This window comes from Eubalaena glacialis, chromosome 10 (genome assembly GCF_028564815.1).
Source record: "Eubalaena glacialis isolate mEubGla1 chromosome 10, mEubGla1.1.hap2.+ XY, whole genome shotgun sequence".
Classification (NCBI taxonomy): Eukaryota; Metazoa; Chordata; class Mammalia; order Artiodactyla; family Balaenidae; genus Eubalaena; species Eubalaena glacialis.
In genome coordinates, this window is record NC_083725.1 from 80,219,121 (window position 1) to 80,240,680 (window position 21,560).

Here is a 21,560-nt window from a genome sequence, read left to right on the forward strand (position 1 = left end):
TGCATCCCAGGCTCCTTCCACAGGTAACACTGGATGGTCTCAGTTCACGCACTCCCTGCTTCACTCTCCCCGCGCTGAGGCGGGCTCCAGTTTCCTTTCCCGCAGCACACGTGCTTAGGTCAGTTTGGGATGCTGGAGCTCCCCTGGCACTGCAAGCAGATCTGGACACAGGAATAGTTTTGTGCCGATGGTGCTCTCACGGATCACGTCTTGTGCCCAGCGGACCGCGGGAAATGCTTCGGAACCTGGGCCAGCACAAGCGGGTGGCAAATAGGTGCAGTGACTGAGGGGCAGGCAGCCATTAAACGCAAGCCCCCGTTGCGGGTTCTGGGAACTTTTTTCCCAGTTTAAGTCCTGGGTCCCAATTTGAGACTCTTCCAGCTTGATTCTTGCAGGGTACTCTTTACCGAAGTGTGGAGCAGCTGAGCAGTAGAATGTGGTTCTTCAGTTTCTCAGGGATTCCAACCGCAGAAATTTGTCCTCGGTAATCCCCTCCCCCCTCCATGTATGTGCAAAAGCCCAGCACCAGGAGGACAGCTCTGGGTTGCACAGTGGGAAAAGCTGTGGTGACAGGTACTCGGACTCTGTCCTCCAGGAGTCCTGACCAACAGGTTGTATGTGAGAGTGAGTGGAGTGATGGGGCGGGGGCTATGGACCAAGACCTCCTCACCCAGTTGTCCCACTAGGTTTCTTTGCTAAACCAAGCATGCTGCAGCCTTACTGGATCTTCCAGCAGTCCACTTGCCTGAGGAGGGAACGATGGTGAAGCGGAGTGAGACGTCCAGCCTGAAGCCAGGACGCCAGGGAGTTAGGGGCAGAGGCAGGAGCAGAGCCTGGGTCTGTGGGCTCATGGAATTTGTTATTGCTCCAGGTGCTGTTATTCTTCCCTTGCAGAGAGTCGTCATGGGCTTCTGGAAGTTCCCCCCCTTCCTGGTCCTCAGCATCCTGGTCTTGTACCAGGCAGGCATGCTCCACTCAGCGCCATTCAGGTGAGACAGCTCTGCCAGGAGCGCTCCCACCTCCCTCTGTCCCTGGATCATAAAATTCTATGTTCTCAGTTGTGCTGTGCTGCATCTGGCTCTTGGTGGGGTTGTGGGTGGGGGGAGTGGTAATGTATGAATGTAAACATGTATATAAGTTTATCATAAACTGTTTATGAGACAAAGATGTGTAGCACACAGTGTACAAACACACATAAGATATACAGTACTCGTTATTGTAAATTTCATATAACATTGCTTTTTACCAAATATTTGTATCTTCAGCAAACCTATTTACTAATTTAACCACAATTTGAGAAATAGATTGCATCCTATCTGCTAACTACTTTGCCAATAAATTTGTTATTAAATCTGATATGTTACCTATACATCTAATTTCTCACCCTCATTCAAATTACATTAAAGTGAAATGATTTTCAGATTCAAACTATCATTATCACTTAATTTTTAATAATGGCTATATTTAACACTAAGCTCATAAAATTCCTGAAAATCTAACCATCAGCTTTCACAAGCCTATATGATCCACTTGGAGCAAACCACTTCTTTTAGGTCACACCAGAGCCTAAATCCTGGTGAAGGAGCATTTTTGGATGGACACTGGCCTATGCCCTGTCCACTGAGAGCTGGGGCAGCCACAACCTCAGGGGAAGTTGCAGAAACCAGGAAACCTGGCTGCTTATCCTGGGAAGGGGTTAGGTAGGGGCTCAGAACTGGTGTTGGGCTTGCTTCCCCTCCCTAGGTCAGCCTTTGATAGTCGTTTTGATCCTGCTACATTTACTGGGGAGGAGTTCCGCCTCCTACTGGCTGCAATGGTGTATGACTGTGAGGACAGGAAGGCCCTTGAGCTGGCGAAGAAGCAGAAGACAGAGGGCTCCAGGTGAGGCGCCCTGCCTCATCCAGATCAGGGGTATTGGTACCTCTCTGAAGAATTGTTATCCTATGGCCCCGTGTTCTCCAGATCTTTTTTTTTTTTTTTTTGGCCCTGCCAAGCAGCATGTACCACGTGGCATGTGGGATCTTAGTTTCCAGACCAGGGATTGAACCCATGCCCCCTGCAATGGAGGCGTGGAGCCCTAACCGCTGGACCACCAGGGAATTCCCCCTCTAGATCTTTATTCAAATGTCACCTACCCTGGCTATCCTTTCTAAAATTGTACCTCACCCTGCCAACCCAATCTAACCTTTTCTTTCCTTTTTTTTTTTTTCTTTTGGCCACACCCCATGGCACGCGGGATCTTAGTTCCCTGACCAGGGATTGAGTCACCCACGCCCCCTGCAGTGGAAACACGGAGTGTTAACCACTGGACCACCAGGGAAGTCCCTCTTTGTTTTTTTCTTTTCACCTCTTTACCACTTATTAGCTACTATCATAATATATATTTTATTTAATTTGTTATGTGTATCCCATCCTGTAAACAGTGTAAGTTGCATATGGGCAGAAATATGGCTCTTTTGTTAATTGCTGAATCCCCTACACACTGAAGAGTATGCCTGGCACAAGGCAGTACTCAATAAATATTTTTTGAATGAATGGAGTTAAGTCTTCTTCTCTTTTGTGTTGTAGTCAACTCTCTGGTTCCTTCTGTGTCTGAGGTACTACATGATCTGAGGCATATCATGTCTCTGCTCTCTTGCAAAATAACCCATTGCTTGTTTCACTCCCAGCTTCCTCAGGGTCTTTGCATTTACTTATTTTTATTTATTTTTTTGCTTAAAATGCTGTTCCCCAAAAGTCTGCATGCCTGATTTCCTCCCTTCCTTTAGAACCCTGATGAATCATCTCAGAGAAGACTTTCCTGACCACCATATATAAAATTACATTCCTTCTCAGATTACTCTCTATCTCCTGATTATTCAGCTTAACTTTTTATTCACAGAACTTACCACTATCTAAAATATTATATATTATATATTTTTTCTTTTTTTGTCTGTGTCCTTCCACCAGCATGTAACTCTATGAGGGAAGTTACATGTATCCTTGGCTATATCCCTGGAACTTAGAAAATTCCATAGAACACGATAGGCCCTCAATAAATATTTGTTGAGTTAATAAGTAAATTATGAAACTATGTAATGCTCTAATTTAGTTCTCTGAGTTCATCTTTAACCATTGACATGTTATGATATGTAAAGATCTCATATTTAAAATAGTCTATAGTTTTTGTTTTGATTTTCACTTTGACTCAAAAGTTATATAGAAGAGTATTTTAAAATTTAAAATAACTTTTAAAACTATACTTCACTTATTCAGTTCCAGGTTTTGCACTGAGGTTTGAGAAAGTAATATCTATTAATTTTTGACTTGGGAAATTAATTGAGATTTTCTATGAGGTTTATTATATGATCCTTTCCCATAAATGATTAAAAGATATCAGAAAATGAAGTATTTTCCCTCAGGTATAAAATTTGGTAGCTGTAACTATCTACACATATATCTTTGTTTATATGTAATTAAAGTGATTATGTTATTCATATATATTTTTTTTGTCTGGGTAGAGGGCAATAAAGTTTCCAAGTATTATTCTATCTCTGTGACCTATCCCTTGCAATTCTAAAAAATGTTAGTTTACATATTTTGAACTTTTTTCTTATTTTTAAAATCAACTTACATAAGGTATAAGTTACTTGATCATAATGTATGATCATTCAGCTTGCTCTGCACATCCTTGACAATGCTTGGTATTTTTAGTCTTTTAATTTTAGCCATTCTTATGACTCTGGAATAGTATCTCATTGTAGGTTTTACTTTTTATTTCCTTAATGACTAGTGAAAATTAAATATCTTCTCATGTGTTTATTGGTCATTTGTTTATCTTCTTTTGTGTAATTTTCGTTCAAATACTTTGCCCATATTTTATTGGGCAGCTTTTGTTCGTTTTACTCAGTTGTAGGAAATCTTTTATATTCTAGGTAATAGTCCTGCTTCCTTTACGGGTACTGTTTCACTCACCTGCTCACGTTTCCCTCTCTTGGATTACTTCCTCTGTGGGCTGCCAGATGCCATGTCATGAGGCCATTCAAGCAGGCTATGGAGGGGTCTATGTGTCTAGGAATGAAGGTCTCTGGCCAATAGCCAGCGAGGAATGGAGTCCTGTCCATAATCAAATGAGTGAATTTAGAAGTGGACTCTCTAAAACCATAATTTGAAAAGATACATGCTACAATGTCCACTGTAGCACTATTTACAATAGCCAAGACATGGAAGCAACCTAAATGTCCATCAACAGATGAATGGGTAAAGAAGATGTGGTACATATATAATGGAATATTACTCAGCCATAAAAAATAATAAAATGATGCCATTTGCAGCAACATGGATGGACCTAGAGATTATCATAATAAGTGAAGTCAGACAGAGAAAGACAAATACCATATGACATCGCGTATATGTGGAATCTAAAAAAAAAAGTTACAAAGGACCTTACTTACAAACAGAAATAGACCCACAGACATAGAAAATAAACTTATGGTTACCAAAGGAAAATGGTGAGGGAGAGGGATAAATTAGGAGTTTGGGATTAACATATACACACTACTATATATAAAATAGATAACCAACAAGGACCTACTGTATAGCACAGGGAACTCTACTCAAGATTCTATAATAGCCTATATGGGAAAAGAATCTGAAAAAGAATAGATAAATGTATAGGTATAACTGAATCACTTTGCTATAACCCTGAAACTAATACAACACTGTAAATAAACTATACTCCACTATAAAATAAAAATTGAAAAAATAAAATAAGTGGATTCTTCAGCCCCATTTGAGGCTGGAGATGACTGCAGACCTAGCTGACAGCTGGACAGCAACCTCAAGAGAGACCCTGAGCCAGAACCACCCAGCTGAGCCTCTCCCAGATAACCTGCCCTCAGAAACTGTGTGAGATAATAGATATTTGTTCTCCTGAGCTGCTAAGTTTTTAGGTGATTTGCCCCACAGCAATAGATAACTAACATCCATCCAAACCCTGATAACTTTGGTTCAGTCACAAAATCTGGAAAGCACTTTCAAGATGAGCAGACCTGAGTCAAGTTGGAAGTCACAGTTCCCAGAAAGGATGCATTGTCAGACTTCTTTCCCCTGGTTCCCAAGCCCAGATCATATTAGGTGCAATGGCATAAGCTGCTTCCACTCCAAACAAAATTAAGTCCTTCTGTTCTTCCTCATTATTGAATGCTTTTTACCAGCAGCCTATTTCTCTCTCTGAGTTCTCAATGCTCTCCATCCTATAGCTACTCTTTCACATCATTCTTTCTGCCTCTAAGATTCTTATGGTGAGAAGAAACCATTAAGATCATGTAGACCAACCCTCATGCTTGAATTATTCTATAACACCCTGAGTGGTCTACTAGCTTATTTTCGAAAACTGGATGTCACTATCTCCTGACTTAGCTCAGTCTATCTTTGGATCACTTTGACTCTTAGAAAATTTTTCCAAGTGTGAGTAGAATTCACATTCTCTTCTCTCTTGATTCATCTGGTGAAGAGAAGAGATCAAGAGATTCATACTTGGGCTGACCCTCCAGGGAGAACTCGCTATGAGTGAGACCACATTTCTGCAGCCAAGACTAGGTATTGATTGTTGGGGTTTTAAAGAAATCATATTTTCTTTACTATTAAGTCTCTAGCTGGACTTCCTCCTTCTTCATCACAATCAGATTCCCAGTAGTCAAGCCCCACAGATTCCCCCATAATCCCTGTGGGCAAGACCAGAGTGGGGGCTCCCAGGAAGGGACCCCTAATGCCGGGAGATCTGGATGGCCACCGTGGGCTCTCTTTTCCACTGGAGGAACTGCAGGCTCAGGGGAGACCTCTCAGCATGGTGCTGCCCCAGCCTGGGGGAGGGGTAATGCAGTTGGCATGTAGCCATTCCTCTTACCCTTCTGATGTCATGTGTCCTGGTCTCCGCAGCACAGTGTGGGTGCGTCAGCCTCACCACCATGTTCTAGGATTCTCTCAGTGGTGTCTTTGTTCACAAATAGTTGTTAGTTGTTCTTCTTGTGGGGGTAACGAAGTCAGGAGTGACCTATGTCGCCATCCTGGTGATGTTACTCTCATCAGCACTGCAGTCTGGAGGAAGACTTTCTTATTCCTCAGGGAAATATCAGTGTTTACTTTTAAGGCCTTCAAGTGACTGGGTGAGGCTCACCCACATTATTGAGAATAATCTTTGCTTAAAGTTATCCTATTATAGAACTACAAAATACACCTTCCCAGCTAAAACCTAAATTAATGTTTGATTGAATAACTGTGCATTATATCCTTTCCCAGATGACACATAAAACTAAACATCACAAGGGGCTATTATCCCAGGGCATGAGTTGCAAGCCCCAAAGTTTGGACATTAGGCATGAGTGATGTGACTTGCCAAATAGTAAAATTATAGACATACACAGTAGATAAATGATTTCTATCTGCTGTTGTGGCTGAGGGTAAAAATGTTGTGAGCCCACAGTTCAGTGCTCCTTTCTCTTATTGGACATCTCACTCTATCAAGCTAGCCTTGTGCAAAAACAAGAGAGGTAATAGGCTGCTAAGTCCCCCAACTTACATCCTTATCTCTTGTATACCTCGGGCATTTCTTATTCACAGCCTCAGGAGTAACACAAAGTTAGAGGAAGCTGGAACCAAGGACTTGAGCCCAAGTTATCATTCTCATGAATTCTCAAACCTGGAGCAGGCTGGGGCCAGAGATTCTGCAATTCTGGAAACTCTAATTATGCCAATGCTGCTAGACTGAAGACCACACTTAGAGCAGCAAGGTTTAACCACATTATGATTATAGCTCAGATTATATGATAGTATAGTTGGTGGACATTTATGTCTCCTCTCATATATTCTAAGAACCTTAAGGGCAGGGGTTGTTTATTTTTTCTTTATAGCCTTCAGAGTGCCTCACATAGCACTCAGTACTTAGAGGATGCTAATTAACTTAATACCTGTATTTTACAAAAAAAGAGAATGATGCACAGATTCCTTATACAAGCTGTTAGAGGTAAGTGTGCCTGTTTGAGACTGCACAATGAGAAGAAGTTTGGAAATTGTACACTGAGATTGAGCAGAGAGAAGGGTTGGAATCAAAAAGGGGTAAGGAACAGGAAAAGAAGCCTTAAACCAGTCTCTTAAGATGAAGATCTAGAAAAGAGCCCAAATCAAGAATTACCTTTTTGTATTTGTTCTGCATTCTAAAGGTTTTGATCCTTCTTTTTATACCAAAGAAAGTCTCAGGTCAGTGCTAACTTATCTTTAATACCTAACACTGGTGATTCCTTCCATTTAAAAAACTTAAAAAAAATTGTGGTCAAATACACATAAAATTTACTATCAACTATTTTTAGTTGTACCATTCAGTGGTATTATATACATTCATAATTTTGTGCTACCCTAACCTCCATCCATCTCCATAACTATTTTCATCTTGCAAAGCTCAAATTCTATACCCATTAAACACTAAATTCCCCTTCCCCTTATGCCTAGCTCCTGACAATACATCATTCTGCTTTTTGTCTCTATGAATTTGACTATTCTAATTACCTCATATATGTGGAAGCATACAGTATTCATCTTCTTGTGACTGGCTTATTCACTTAGCATAATGTCCTCAAGGTTCATCCATTGTTGCGTATGTCAGAATTTCCTTCCTTTTTAAGGCTGAATAATATTTCTTGGCATATTTCTGCGCTGTGTGGCTTGCGGGATCTCAGTTCTCTGACCAAGCATTGAACCCAGGCCACAGCACTGAAAGCCTGGAATCCTAACCACTAGGCAACCAGGGAATTCCCTAGTTTGTTTTTATTTTTAGTTCTTGGAGTTGTAGAATTAGTTTGTTGATTTGAGAACTTTCTTGTTTTATTATTTAGATATAACTGACATGCAACATGTGTAAGTTTAAGGTGTACACATGTTGATTTGATACGTTTATATATTGCAACATGATTGCCATTGTAGTGTTAGCTAACATCTCTACCACATCACATAATTATCATTTCTTTTTTGTGGTGGGAATAATTAAGATCTACTCTCTTAGTTAAGTTGATGTCTATAATACAGTATTGTTGTCTATAATCACTACACTGTGCATTAGCTCTCAAGGTTTTATTTATCTACTAGTTGCAAGTTTGTACCCTTAAACAACATCTATTCCTCCATAACCCAGCCCCTGGTAATCACTATTTTACTCTCTGTTTTTAAGAGTATGGCTTTTTTAGATTCCCACATATAAGTTATATCAACAGTATTTGTTCTTCTTTGACTGACTTACCTCACTTCGCATAATGTCCTCAAGGTCCAGCCTTATTATCAAAGATCGCAGGATTTCCTTCTTTTTCAAGACAATAATATTTACATTTTAGTAATGTGAGATCTATCTATCGATCTCATATTATCTTTATCCATTCATTTATCGATGGACACTCAGGTTGTTTCTATGTCTTGGCTATTGCAAATAATGCTGCAGTGAACATAGGGATGACATACCTTTCCAAGACAGTGAGTTCTTTTCCTTTGAATAAATATCCAGAAGTGGGATCATATGATAGTTTTATATTTAATCTTTTGAGGAATCTTTGTACTGTTTCCCATAGTGGTTTCACTAATTTGCATTCCCATCAACTAGTGCACAAGGGTTCCCTTTTCTCCACATCCTTGCCAATACTTGTTATCTCTTGTCTTCTGAATGGTGTGAGGTGATATCTCATGATTTTGATTTGCATTTCCCTGATGATTAGTGATGCTGAGCATCATTTCATGTACCTGATGGCCATCTGTATGCCTTCTTGGGAAAAATGTCTATTTAGTTACTCTGCCCATTTTTTAAGTTGGATTGTTTGAGTTTTGTTATTGAATTTTATGAGTTCTTTATACATTGTTAATATTAACTCTTCCAATTGATGGTTTGCAAGTATTCTCTCCTATTCTGTAGGTTGTCTCTTGATTTTGCTGATTGTTTCTTTTGCTGTGCAGAAGCTTTTAAGATTGGTGTAGTTCCACTTGTTAATTTTTGCTTTTGTTGTTTGTGCTTTAGGCATCATATCCAAAAAATCACTGCTAAGACCAATGTTGAGGAGCTTCTTCTTTAGGTTTTCATCTAGTTGTTTTACAGTATCAGGTCTTATGTTTAAGTCTTCTATCCATTTCAAGTTAGTTTTCGTGATTGGTATAAGATAGGGGTCCAGTTTCATTCTTCTGCATGTGGTTATCCAGTTTTCCCAACACCATTCGTTAAAGAGACTTTCCACATTGGGTGTTCTCAGCACTCTTGTCAAGTATTAGTTTTCTGTTTATGTGAGGGTTGCATTCTGATCTCTGTATTCCATTTTTATGCCAGTATTACTAGAGCTTTGTAGTGTAGTTTGATATCAGGAAGCATGATGCCTCTGGCTTTGTTCTTTCTCATGATTGCTTTGGCTATTTGGAGTCTTTTGTGGTTCCATACAAATTTTAAGTTTTTAAAAAACATTTCTGTGAAAAATGCCATTGGGACTTTGAAAAGGATTGCACTGAATATATAGATGGCTTTGGGTAGTATGGACATTTTAACAATATTAATTCTTTTGATCCATGAGCACAGGATGTCTTTCTATTTGTTTGTCATCTTTGGTTTCATTCAACAAAGTCCTGTAGTTTTTGTTATATAGATCTTTCCCCTCCTTAGTTAAATTTTATTCCTAGGTATTTTATTTTTTTTAAATGTTATTGTGAATGGGATAGGTTTTGTAAAATTTCAGATGTTTCACTGTTGGTGTATAGAAATGCAACTGATTTCTGTATATTGATTTTATATCCTGCAACTTTACTGAATTCGTTGATTAGTGACAAGGGTTTTTTGGTTGAGTCTTTGGGATTTTCTACATATGAGCTCATATCATTTGTGGATAATGACAATTCTTCTTTCTGAATTGGATGCTTTTTGCTTCTTTGTATTGCCTAATTGCTCTGGCTAGGAACTCTAGTACTACATTGAATCTGAGTGGTGAGAGTAGCCACCCTTATCTTATTCTTGATTTAGAGGAAAACCTTTCAATTTTTCACCACTGAGTATAATGTTAGCTGTGGGTCTGTCATCTATGGCCTTTATTATGTTGAGGCATATTCCTTCTACACCCAATCTGTTGTAGATTTTTATTGTGAAAGGATGCTGTATTTTGTTAAATGCTTTTTCTGCATCTATTGAGATAACTGTGTAATTTTTATCTTTCATTCTATTACTGTGTTGTATCACATTTATTGATTTGTGTACATTGAAACATCCTTGCGTCCCAGGGATAAATCCCACTTGGTCATGGTGTATAATCCTTTTAATGTGGTCTTCAATTTGGGTTGCTAATATTGGGTTGGCCAAAAAGTTCATTTGTTTTTTTCCATAAGATGGCTCCAGTAGCACTTAGTTGTCTTTAACTCCATTTGAAACAATTTTGTTAGATTGTATTGTGACAGCTGTCATATCAGCGTGCATTTAAAAAAAAACTTATCAAAATTGGTGAATTTTTGTGTAGTCATTTTAATATTGAAGATGGAAGAAAAAAGCAACATTTTCAGCATATTATGCTTTATTATTTCAAGAAAGGTAAAAATGCAACTGAAACGCAAAAAAAGATTTGTGCAGTGTATGGAGAAGGTGCTGTGACTGATCGAACGTGTCAAAAGTGGTTTGTGAAGTTTTGTGATGGAGATTTCTCGCTGGACGATGATCCACAGTCAGGTAGACCAGTCGAAGTTGATAGCAATCAAATCGAGATATTAATTGAGAACAATCAACATTATACCACGCGGGAGATAGCCAACATACTCAAAATATCCAAAGCAAGCATCGAAAATCATTTGCACCAGCTTGGTTATGTTAATCGCTTTGGTGTTTGGGTTCCACGTAAGTTAAGCGAAAAAAACCTTGACAGTACTTCTGCATGCGATTCTCTACTTAAACGTAACAAAAATGTTCCATTTTAAAAACAAATTGTGACGTGAGATGAAAAGTGGATACTGTACAATAATGTGGAATGGAAGAGATTGTGGGGCAAGCAAAATGAACCACCACCAACCACACCAAAGGCCAGTCTTCATCCAAGGAAGGTGATGTTGTGTACAGGGTGGGACTGGAAGGGAATCCTCTATTATGAGCTTTTTCCAGAAAACCAAATGATTAATTCCAACAAGTACTGCTTCCAATTAGACCAACTGAAAGCAGCACTCAATGAAAAGCATCCAGAATTTGTCAACAGAAAATGCACAATTTTCCATCAGGATAACGCAAGACTGCATGTTTCTTTGATGACCAGTTAAAAACTGTTACAGCTTGGCTGGGAAGTTCTGATTCATCTGCCGTATTCACCAGACATTGTACCTTTGGATTTCCATTTATTTTGGTCTTTACAAAATTCTCTTAATGGAAAAAATTTCAATTCCCTGGAAGACTGTAAGAGGCACCTGGAACAGTTCTTTGCTCATAAAGATAAAAAGTTTTGGGAAGATGGACTTATGAAGCTGCCTGGAAAATGGCAGAATGTAGGGGGACAACACGGTGAATATGTTGTTCAATAAAGTTCTTGGTGAAAATGAAAAATGTGTCTTTTATTTTTACTTTAAAAACCGAAGGAAACTTTTGGCCAACCCAATATTTTTTGAGAATTTTTGCATCTATATTCATCAGGAATATTGGTCTATAGTTTTCTTTCTTGCAGTGTCCTGATCTGGCTGTGGTATCAGGGTAATGCTGGTTTTGTAGAATAATTTTGGGAGTGTTCCTTCCTCTTCAATTTATTGGAAAAGTTTGAGAAGGACTGGCATTAATTCTTCTTCAAATGTTTGGTAGAATTTGCCAGTGATGGCATCTAGTCCTGGTGTTTTCTGTGTTGGGGAGGTTTCTGATTACTGATTCAATCTTTTTACTCATCTGTTCAGATTTTCTATTTCTTCATGATTCATTCTTGGTAGGCCATATGTTTCTAGGAATTTATTCATTTCTTCTAGGTTATATAGCTTTTTGCCATATAATTATTCATAGCAGTCTCTTGTGATCCTATACATTTCTGTTGTATTAGTTGTAACATCTCCTTTTTCATTTCTGATTTTATTTGAGTCTTCTCTCTTTTTTCATAGACTCACTAAAAGTATGTCAATTTTGTTTATCTTTCTGAAAAATTAGCTCTTAGTTTCTTTCATCTTTTTAAATTGTTTTTCTGCTCTCTATTTCATTTATTTCCACTCTGATCTGTGCTATTTTCTTCTTTCTGCTAACTTTGGGCTGAATATGGTCTTTTTCTAGTTCCTTGAGATGTAAAGTTAGGTTGTTATTAGAGATCTTTCTCATTTTTTAATATATGTATTTATTGCTATAAACCTTTTCAGAACTTCTTTTGTTGCATCTCATAGGTTTTGGTACATTGTGTTTCCATTTTCATTTGTTTTGAGATATTTTTTATTTCCCTTTTGATGTCTTCTTTGACCCATTGGTTGTTCAGGAGAGTGTTCTTTAGTATCCACGCATTTGCAGATTCTCCAGCTACCTCTTGTATTGATTTCTAGTTTCTTACCATTGTGGTCAGAAAAGATACTTAGTATGATTTTCATCTTCTTAAATTTACTGAGACTTGTGTTCTGTCCTATAACATGATGTATCCTGGTGAAAGTTCTGTGTGCATTTGAGAAGAATGTGTATTCTGCCACTGTTGGATGGAATGTTCTAAAGATATCTGTTAGGTGCATTTGGTCTAACATATGGTTCAAATCCATTGTCACCTTGTTGATTTTGTCTAGATAATCTATCTATTGCTGAAAGTGAGTTATTGAAGTCCCCTACTATTATTGTATTATTTATTTCTGCCTTCAGATCTGTTAGTATTTGCTTAATATATTTAGGTGCTCTGATATTGGGTGAGTATATATTTACAATTGTTATATCTTCTTGATGAATTGACCCCTTTATCATTATATAATGACCTTCTTTGTCTCTTGTTACATAGTCACTTAAAGTCTATTTTGTCTGATACTCTTTTGGTTTCCACTTGCATGAAATATCTTTTTCCATCTCTTCACGTTGAGCCTATGTATGTCCTTAATGCCTAAGTGAGTCTCTTGTAGACAGCATATTGTTGGGTCTTCTTTTTTATCCATTTAGCCACTCTTTGCCTTTTGATTGGTGAATTCAGTCATTTTATATTTAGGCAATTATTGCTATGAAAGGACTTAGTAATGCCATCTTATTGATTGCTTTCTGGTTGTTTTATATTTGCACTGTTCTTTTTTCCCTCTGTTTCTACTTACCTTTGTAAACTGTTGATTTTCCATAGTGGGATGCTCTGTTTCCCCTCTTTTTTTCTTTTGTGAATCCACTCTAGATTTTTGCTTTGTCATTACCGTGAGGCTTACGTGAAACATCTCATAGATAAAACAGTCCATTTTATGCTGATAGCAACTTATCTTCAACCTCCTTCAAAGGCTCTACCCTTTTACTTCTCCTTTTTATATTTTTGATTTCACAATTTACCTCCTTTACATTGTACATTCATTAACAAATTATAGTAACTACAGTTATTTTAATACTCTTTATCCTTTATGCTATATTAAGTGGTTAACCCGCCATCCTATTATAGAATTAGTGTTTTCTAAGTCTGACTGCATATTTTTTTCACCTATACCAGTGTGCTGTATACTTTCATGTTTTCATGTCACTGATTTTTGTCTTTTCATTTCAGCTTTGAGAACTCCTTTTAGCATTTCTTGCAAGGCAGTTCTAGTGATGATGAACTTCCTCAACTTTTGTTTGTCTGGGAAAGTATTTCTTCTTTATACCTGAAGGATAACTTTGGGGATAGAGTATTCTGGTTGGCAATTTTTATCTTTAAGCTATTTGAATATATCATTCCACTCTCTCCTGGCCTATAGAGTTTCTGCCGAGAAATCTGCGGATAGCCTATTGGGGGTTCCTTTGTAGGTTATACTCTTTTTTTACCCCTGGCTACATTTAGAATTCTTTCTTTATCTTTGATTTTTCACAGTTTTATTATAATGTGTCTTGGAGAAGGTCTTCTGGCACTGAGAATACAGGGTGATCTATTAGCTTCGTGAACTTGGATGTACAAGTCATTCTCCAGGTTTGGGAAGTTCTCAGCTATTATTCCTTTAAATAAACCTTCTTCCCCTTATCTCTCTTTTCTTCTGGGACCCTGGTTATTTTGACATTTGTCCTTTGGATGGATTCCCACTGATGGTGCAATCTTTCTTCACCCTTAAAATTCTTTTTTTCTCTGTTTTCCTCTGTGTTATTTCAAACTCTAAGCTACTTTTTCTGTCTTCCATCTGCTCTACTTTACTACAGATGCTCTCAATTGCATTCTTCATCTCATTTCTTGAATTATTCAGCCCCAGAATTTCTATTTGTTTCTTTTTTATGGGTTTCTGTCTCTTTGAAAAAAACCTCTGTTTGATCATATATATATTTTTTAAGATTTCATTGAATTGTCTTACTGAGTTTTCTTTTAGCTCACTGAGTTTCTTCAAAATAGCTATTTTGAATTCTTTATCAGCTAGATCATGCTGTTTCACACCTTTGAGCTCAGTTGTTGGAGAATTATTGATATCTTTTGAGGATGACATACTTTCTTGATTTTTCATGTTCCTTGTGTTTTTGCATTGTTGCTTTCACATTTGAAGTATAAGACAGCTCTTTATGTTTTTAAAATTTTTTATTTACTTATTTTTTAACATCTTTATTGGAGTATAATTGCTTTACAATGTTGTGTTAGTTTCTGCTGTATAACAAAGTGAATCAACTATATGTATACATATAACCCCATATGCCCTCTCTCTTGAGTCTCCCTCCCACCCTCCCTATCCCACTCCTCTAGGTGGTCAAAAAGCACTGAGGTGATGTCCCCATGCGACGCAGCTGCTTCCCACTAGCTATCTATTTTACATTTGGTAGTGTATATATGTCAATGCCACTCTCACTTCGTCCCAGTTTACCATTCTCCCTCCCAGTGTCTTCAAGTCCATTCTCTACGTCTGTGTCTTTATTCCTATCCTGCCCTAGGTTCTTCAGAACGTTTGTTTTTTTTTGATTCCATATATATGTGTTAGCATACGGTATTTGTTTTTCTCTTTCTGACTTACTTCACTTTGTTTGACAGACTCTAGGTCCATCCACCTCACTACAAATAACTCAAATTCGTTTCTTTTTATGGCTGAGTGATATTCCATTGTATATATGTGCCACATCTTCTTTATCCATTCATCTGTTGATGGATACTTAGGTTGCTTCTGTATCCTGGCAATTGTAAATAGTGCTGCAATGAACACTGTGGTACATGACTCTTCTAGAATTATGGTTTTCTCAGGGTATATGCCCAGTAGTGGCAGTGCTGAGTCATATAGTAGTGCTATTTTTTTGTTTTTTAAGGAACCTCCATACTGTTCTCCATAGTGCCTGTATCAATTTACATTCCCACCAACAGTGCAATAGGGTTCCCTTTGCTCCACACCCTCTCCAGCATTTGTTTCTAGATTTTTTGATGATGGCCATTCTGACTGGTGTGAGGTGATACCTCATTGTAGTTTTGATTTACATTTCTCTAATGATTAGTGATGTTGAGCATCCTTTCATGTGTTTGTTAGCAATCTGTATATCTTCTTTGGAGAAATGTCTATTTAGGTCTTCTGCCCATTTTTGGATTGGGTTGTTTGTTTTTTTGATATCAAGCTGCATGAGCTGCTTGTATATTTTGGAGATTAATCCTTTGTCAGTTGCTTCGTTTGCAAATATTTTCTCCCATTCTGAGGGTTGTCTTTTCGTCTTCTTTATGGTTTCCTTTGCTGTGCAAAAGCTTTTAAGTTTCATTAGGTCCCATTTGTTTATTTTTGTTTTTATTTCCATTTCTCTAGGAGGTGGGTCAAAAAGGATCTTGCTGTGATTTATGTCATAGAGTGTTCTGCCTATGTTTTCCTCTAAGAGTTTTATAGTGTTGATCTTACATTTAGGTCTTTAATCCATTTTGAGTTTATTTTTGTGTATGGTGTTAGGGAGTGTTCTAATTTCATTCTTTCACATGTAGCTGTCCAGTTTTCCCAGCACCACTTATTGAAGAGGCTGTCTTTTCTCCATTATATATTCTTGCCTCCTTTTTCAAAGATAAGGTGACCACTCTGCACGGGTTTTTCTCTGGGCTTTCTATCCTGTTCCATTGATCTGTATTTCTGTTTTTGTGCTAGTACCATACTGTCTTGATTACTGTAGCTTTGTAGTATAGTCTGAAGTCCAGGAGCCTGATTCCTCCAGTTCCATTTTTCTTTCTCAAGATTGCTTTGGCTATTCGGGGTCTTTTGTGTTTCCATACAAATTGGGAAATTTTTTGTTCTAGTTCTGTGGAAAATGCCATTGGTAGTTTGATAGGGATTGCACTGAATCTGTAGATTGCTTTGGGTAGTACAGTCATCTTCACAATGTTGATTCTTCCAATCCAAGAACATGGTATATCTCTCCATCTGTTTGTATCACCTTTACTTTCTTTTATCAGTGTCTTATAGTTTTCTGCATACAAGTCTTTTGTCTCCTTAGATAGGTTTATTCCTAGGTATTTTATTCTTTTTGTTTCAGTGGTAAATGGGAGTGTTTCCTTAATTTCTCTTTCAGATTTTTCATCATTTGTGTATAGGAATGCAAGAGAGTTCTGTGCATTAATTTTGTATCCTGCTACTTTACCAAATTCATTGATTAGCTCTAGTAGTTTTCTGGTAGCATCCTTAGGATTTTCTATGTATAGTTTAATGTCATCTGCAAACAGTGAGTTTTACTTCTTTTCCGATTTGGATTCATTTTATTTCTTCTTCTTCTTCTCTGATTGCTGTTGCTAAAACTTCCAAAATTATGTTGAATAATCGTGTTGAGAGTGGGCAACCTTGTGTTGTTCCTGATCTTAGAGGAACTGGTTTCAGTTTTTCACCATTGAGGATGATGTTGGCTGTGGGTTTGTCATATATGGCCTTTATTATGTTGAGGTAAGTTCTATGCCTACTTTCTGGAGGGTTTTATCATAAATGGGTGTTGAATTTTGTCAAAAGTTTCTCTGCATCTATTGAGATGATCATATGGTTTTTAATCCTTCAATTTGTTAATATGGTGTATCACATTGATTGATTTGCATATATTGAAGAATCCTTGCATTCCTGGGATAAACTCCTCTTGATCATGGTGTATGATCTTTTTAATGTGCTGTTGGATTCTGTTTGCTAGTATTTTGTTGAGGATTTTTGCATCTATGTTCATCAGTGATATTGGTCTGTAGTTTTCTTTTTTTGTGACATCTTTGTCTGGTTTTGGTATCAGGGTGATGGTGGCCTCGTAGAATGAATTTGGGAGTGTTCGTCCCTCTGCTATATTTTCGAAGAGTTTGAGAAGGATAGGTGTTAGTTCTTCTCTAAGTGTTTGAAAATATTCACCTGTGAAGCCATCTGGTCCTGGGTTTTTGTTTGTTGGAGGATTTTTAATCACAGTTTCAATTTCAGTGCTTGTGATTGGCCTGTTGATACTTTCTATTTCTTCCTGGTTCAGTCTCAGAAGGTTCCGCTTTTCTAAGAATTTGTCCATTTCTTCCAGGTTGTCCACTTTATGCTTGTAGTAATCTCTCATGATCCTTTGTATTTCTTCACTGTCAGTTGTTACTTCTCCTTTTTCATTTCTAATTCTGTTGATTTGAGTGTCTTCCCTTTTTTTCTTGATGAATCTGGCTAATGGTTTATCAATTTTGTTTATCTTCTCAAAGAACCAGCTTTTAGTTTTACTGATCTTTGCTATTGTTTCCGTCATTTCTTTTTCATTTATTTCTGATCTGATGTTTATGATTTCTTTCCTTCTGCTAACTTTGGGTTTTTTTTTTTGTTGTTGTTGTTCTTCTCACTCTAATTGCTTTAGGTGTAAGGTTAGGTTGTTTATTTGAGATTTTTGTTGTTTCTTGAGGTAGGATTGTATTGCTACAAACTTCCCTCTTAGAACTGCTTTTGCTGCATCCCATAGGTTTTGGGTTGTTGTGTTTTCATTGTCATTTGTTTCTAGGTATTTTTTGATTTCCTCAGTGATCTCTTGATTATTTACTAGTGTATTGTTTAGCCTCCAAGTGTTTGTAATTTTTACAGTTATTTTTCCTGTAATTGATGTCTAGTCTCACAGCATTGTTGCTGGAAAAGATACTTGATATGATTTCAGTTTTCTTAAATTTACCGAGGCTTGATTTTTGACACGTGATGTGATCTATCCTGGAGAATGTTCCATGAGCACTTGAGAAGAAAGTGTATTCTGTTGTTTTTGGATGGAATGTCCTATAGATATCAAGTCCATCTTGTTTAAGGTGTCATTTAAAGCTTGTGTTTCCTTATTTATTTTCATTTTGGATGACCTGTCCATTGGTGAAAATGGGGTGTTAAAGTCCCCTACTATGATTGTGTTACTGTCGATTTCCCCTTTTATAGCTGTTAGCATTTGCCTTATGTATTGAGGTGCTCCTATGTTGGGTGCAAAAGTATTTACAATTGTTATATCTTCTTCTTGGATTGATCCCTTGATCAATATATAGTGTCCTTCTGTGTCTCTTATAATAGTCTTTATTTTAAAGTCTATTTTGTCTGATATGAGAATTGCTACTCAGTTTTCTTTTGATTTCCATTTGCATGGAATATCTTTTTCCATCCCTTCACTTTCAGTGTGTATGTGTCCCTAGGTCTGAAGTGGGTCTCTTATAGACAGCATATATACGGGTCTTGTTTTTGTATCCATTCAGCCAGTCTATGTCTTTTGGTTGGAGCATTTAATCCATTTATATTTAAGGTCATTATCGATATGTATGTTCCTATTACCATTTTCTTAATTGTTTTGGGTTTGCTTTTGTAGGTCTTTTCCTTCTCTTGTGTTCTGTCCTTAGAGAAGTTCCTTTAGCATTTGTTGTAAAGCTGGTTTGGTGGTGCTGAATTCTCTTAACTCTTAATTCTCTTAACTCTTAATTCTCTTGTCTGTAAAGGTTTTAATTTCTCCTCTGAATCTGAATGAGATCCTTGCTGGGTAGAGTAATCTTGGTTGCAGGTTTTTCCCTTTCATCACTTTAAATATGTCCTGCCACTCCCTTCTGGCTTGCAGAGTTTCTGCTGAAAGATCAGCTGTTAACCTTATGGGGATTCCCTTGTATGTTATTTGTTGCTTTTCCCTTGCTGCTTTTAGTATTTTTTCTTTGAATTTAATTTTTGATAGTTTGATTAATATGTGTCTTGGTTTGTTTCTCCTTGGATTTATCCTGTATGGGACACTCTGAGCTTCCTGAATTTGATTGACTATTTCCTTTCCCATATTAGGGAAGTTTTCAACTGTAATCTCTTCAAATATTTTCTCAGTCCCTTTCTTTTTCTCTTCTTCTGGGACCCCTATCATTCGAATGTTGGTGTGTTTAATATTGTTCCAGAGGTCTCTGAGACTGTCCTCAAGTCTTTTCATTCTTTTTTCTTTACTCTGCGGTAGTTATTTCCACTATTTTATCTTCCAGGTCACTTATCCTTTCTTCTGCCTCAGTTATTCTGCTATTGATTCCTTCTAGAGAATTTTTAATTTCATTTATTGTGTTGTTCATTATTGTTTGTTTACTCTTTAGTTCTTCCAGGTCCTTGTTAAATGTTTCTTGAATTTTCTCCATCCTATTTCCAAGATTTTGGATCATATTTACTATCATTACTCTGAATTCTTTTTCAAGTAGACTACCTATTTCCTCTTCATTTATTTGGTCTGGTGGGTTTTTACTTTGCTCCTTCATCTGCTGCATATTTCTCTTTCTTCTCATTTTGCTTAACTTACTGTGTTTGGGGTCTCCTTTTCACAGGCTGCAGGTTCATAGTTCCCTTTGTTTTTGGTGTCTGCCCCCAGTGGGTAAGGTTGGTTCAGTGGGTTGTGTAGGCTTCCTGGTGGAGGGGACTGGTGCCTGTGTTCTGGTGGATGAGGCTGGATCTTGTCTTTCTGGTGGGCAGGACCACGTCTGGTGGAGTGTTTTATGGTGACTGTGAACTTATTATGATTTTAGGCAGCCTCTTTGCTAATAGGTGGGGTTGTGTTCCTGCCTTCCTAGTTATTTGGCATGGGGTGTCCAGCACTGGAGCTTGCTGGTTGTTGAGTGGAGCTGGGTCTTAGTGTTGAGATGGAGATCTCTGGGAGTGCTCTTGCCGATTGATATTATGTGGGGCCAGGAGGTCTCTGGTGGTCCAATGTCCTGAACTCAGCTCTCCCACCTCAGAGTCTCAGGCCTGACACCCGGCCAGAGCACCAAGACCCTGTCAGCCATACGGCTTTTGGGAAGTCTGAGGTCTTCTGCCAGCATTCAGTAGGAGTTCTGTAGGAGTTGTTCCACATGTAGATGTATTTTTGATGTATTTGTGGGTAGGAAGGTGATGTCCACGTCTTACTCCTCTGCCGTCTTGAAGGTCCTCCTCAAGATATTTTAGACATGCCCATCTTTTGGGGCCGCCAATGTAGGTGAAAGTAAAGGTGGAGTCTGAGTATCTGAAATCCGGCAGGGCGTGGTCATGGAGGGGCCAGAGGTGCTCAAGGCGTGGGGCAGTACCATTGTTTACAGTGAAATTGATGAGTATCTTTGACAGTGGATATAAAGCAGGAATGTGGCAGTATGTATTGAGAATCATAAAAATATTCATAACCTTTGACCCAGTAATTTGATTCACTGTAATTTAAACTGAGGAGATAATTTTTTTTAAAAAGGGCAAATTCCTATGTATGAGGCTCTTCATTCTAGCATTCTCTAAAACAGTAGAAATTGAAAACACCTAAATGTCCAACAATAGACAGTAAAAACAGTGAAGGAAATTGCAGTACCTTAACTGGACAGAATATTCTGCATCTCTCAAAATAATAATTATGAAGAATATGAGATACAGCAAGGAGATGTTCAAAACACTCTTTCATGAAACAAAATATCCAATTATGTAGATGTTTTGATTATAACTCTGTAAAATATACCAGACAAGGACTTATAAGGGAGGAGAAAAAATAGACTGTGTTTGCTCCTGCTTCTTCTCTTCAAAATACGAAGTTGGTAAAGTTTCTTTCTGGCATTTACACATCACTCTAACTTCATTGCCACCTCTTTTTCATAGCTCCTTCTTACTCATTTATTGAGGATTCATGCTGCTTCAGGGTACCCATGTCACTTAGACAAAAAGGCAACAGATAAATGTATTCATTAATTATGGAGACTGTATTCTGTGTTCAGCACTGGGATACAATCATAATTAAGACCGCTCCCCTCTGCCCAGTGAGCTCACAGTTTACGCACAGATAGATAAGGAGATATTTGCACTACACTACAGAAGGCACAAAGTGGTAGGGGTAAAAAAAGGAAACTAAGTGGAAACCCGAATCTTAAGGAGTCAAATATCTTATCTCTTTAAAGGGATATTACATTTAAAAGGGGCTTAGGGAATTTGCTGTAGTTATCCCACTTTCCTCCACATCACGTATGTCCCTTTTTTGTCTCCTACCTGAGAGACATACATGTGCTCAAGTCTCTCTTCCATGG

General features: G+C 37.8%; 1 pseudogene; it reads left to right on the forward strand.

The window, feature by feature from the left end:
• Positions 1-903: 903 nt before the first annotated feature.
• LOC133099894 (calcitonin receptor-stimulating peptide 1-like) overlaps positions 904-21,560 on the forward strand; it is an 86,349-nt pseudogene continuing 65,692 nt past the window's right edge.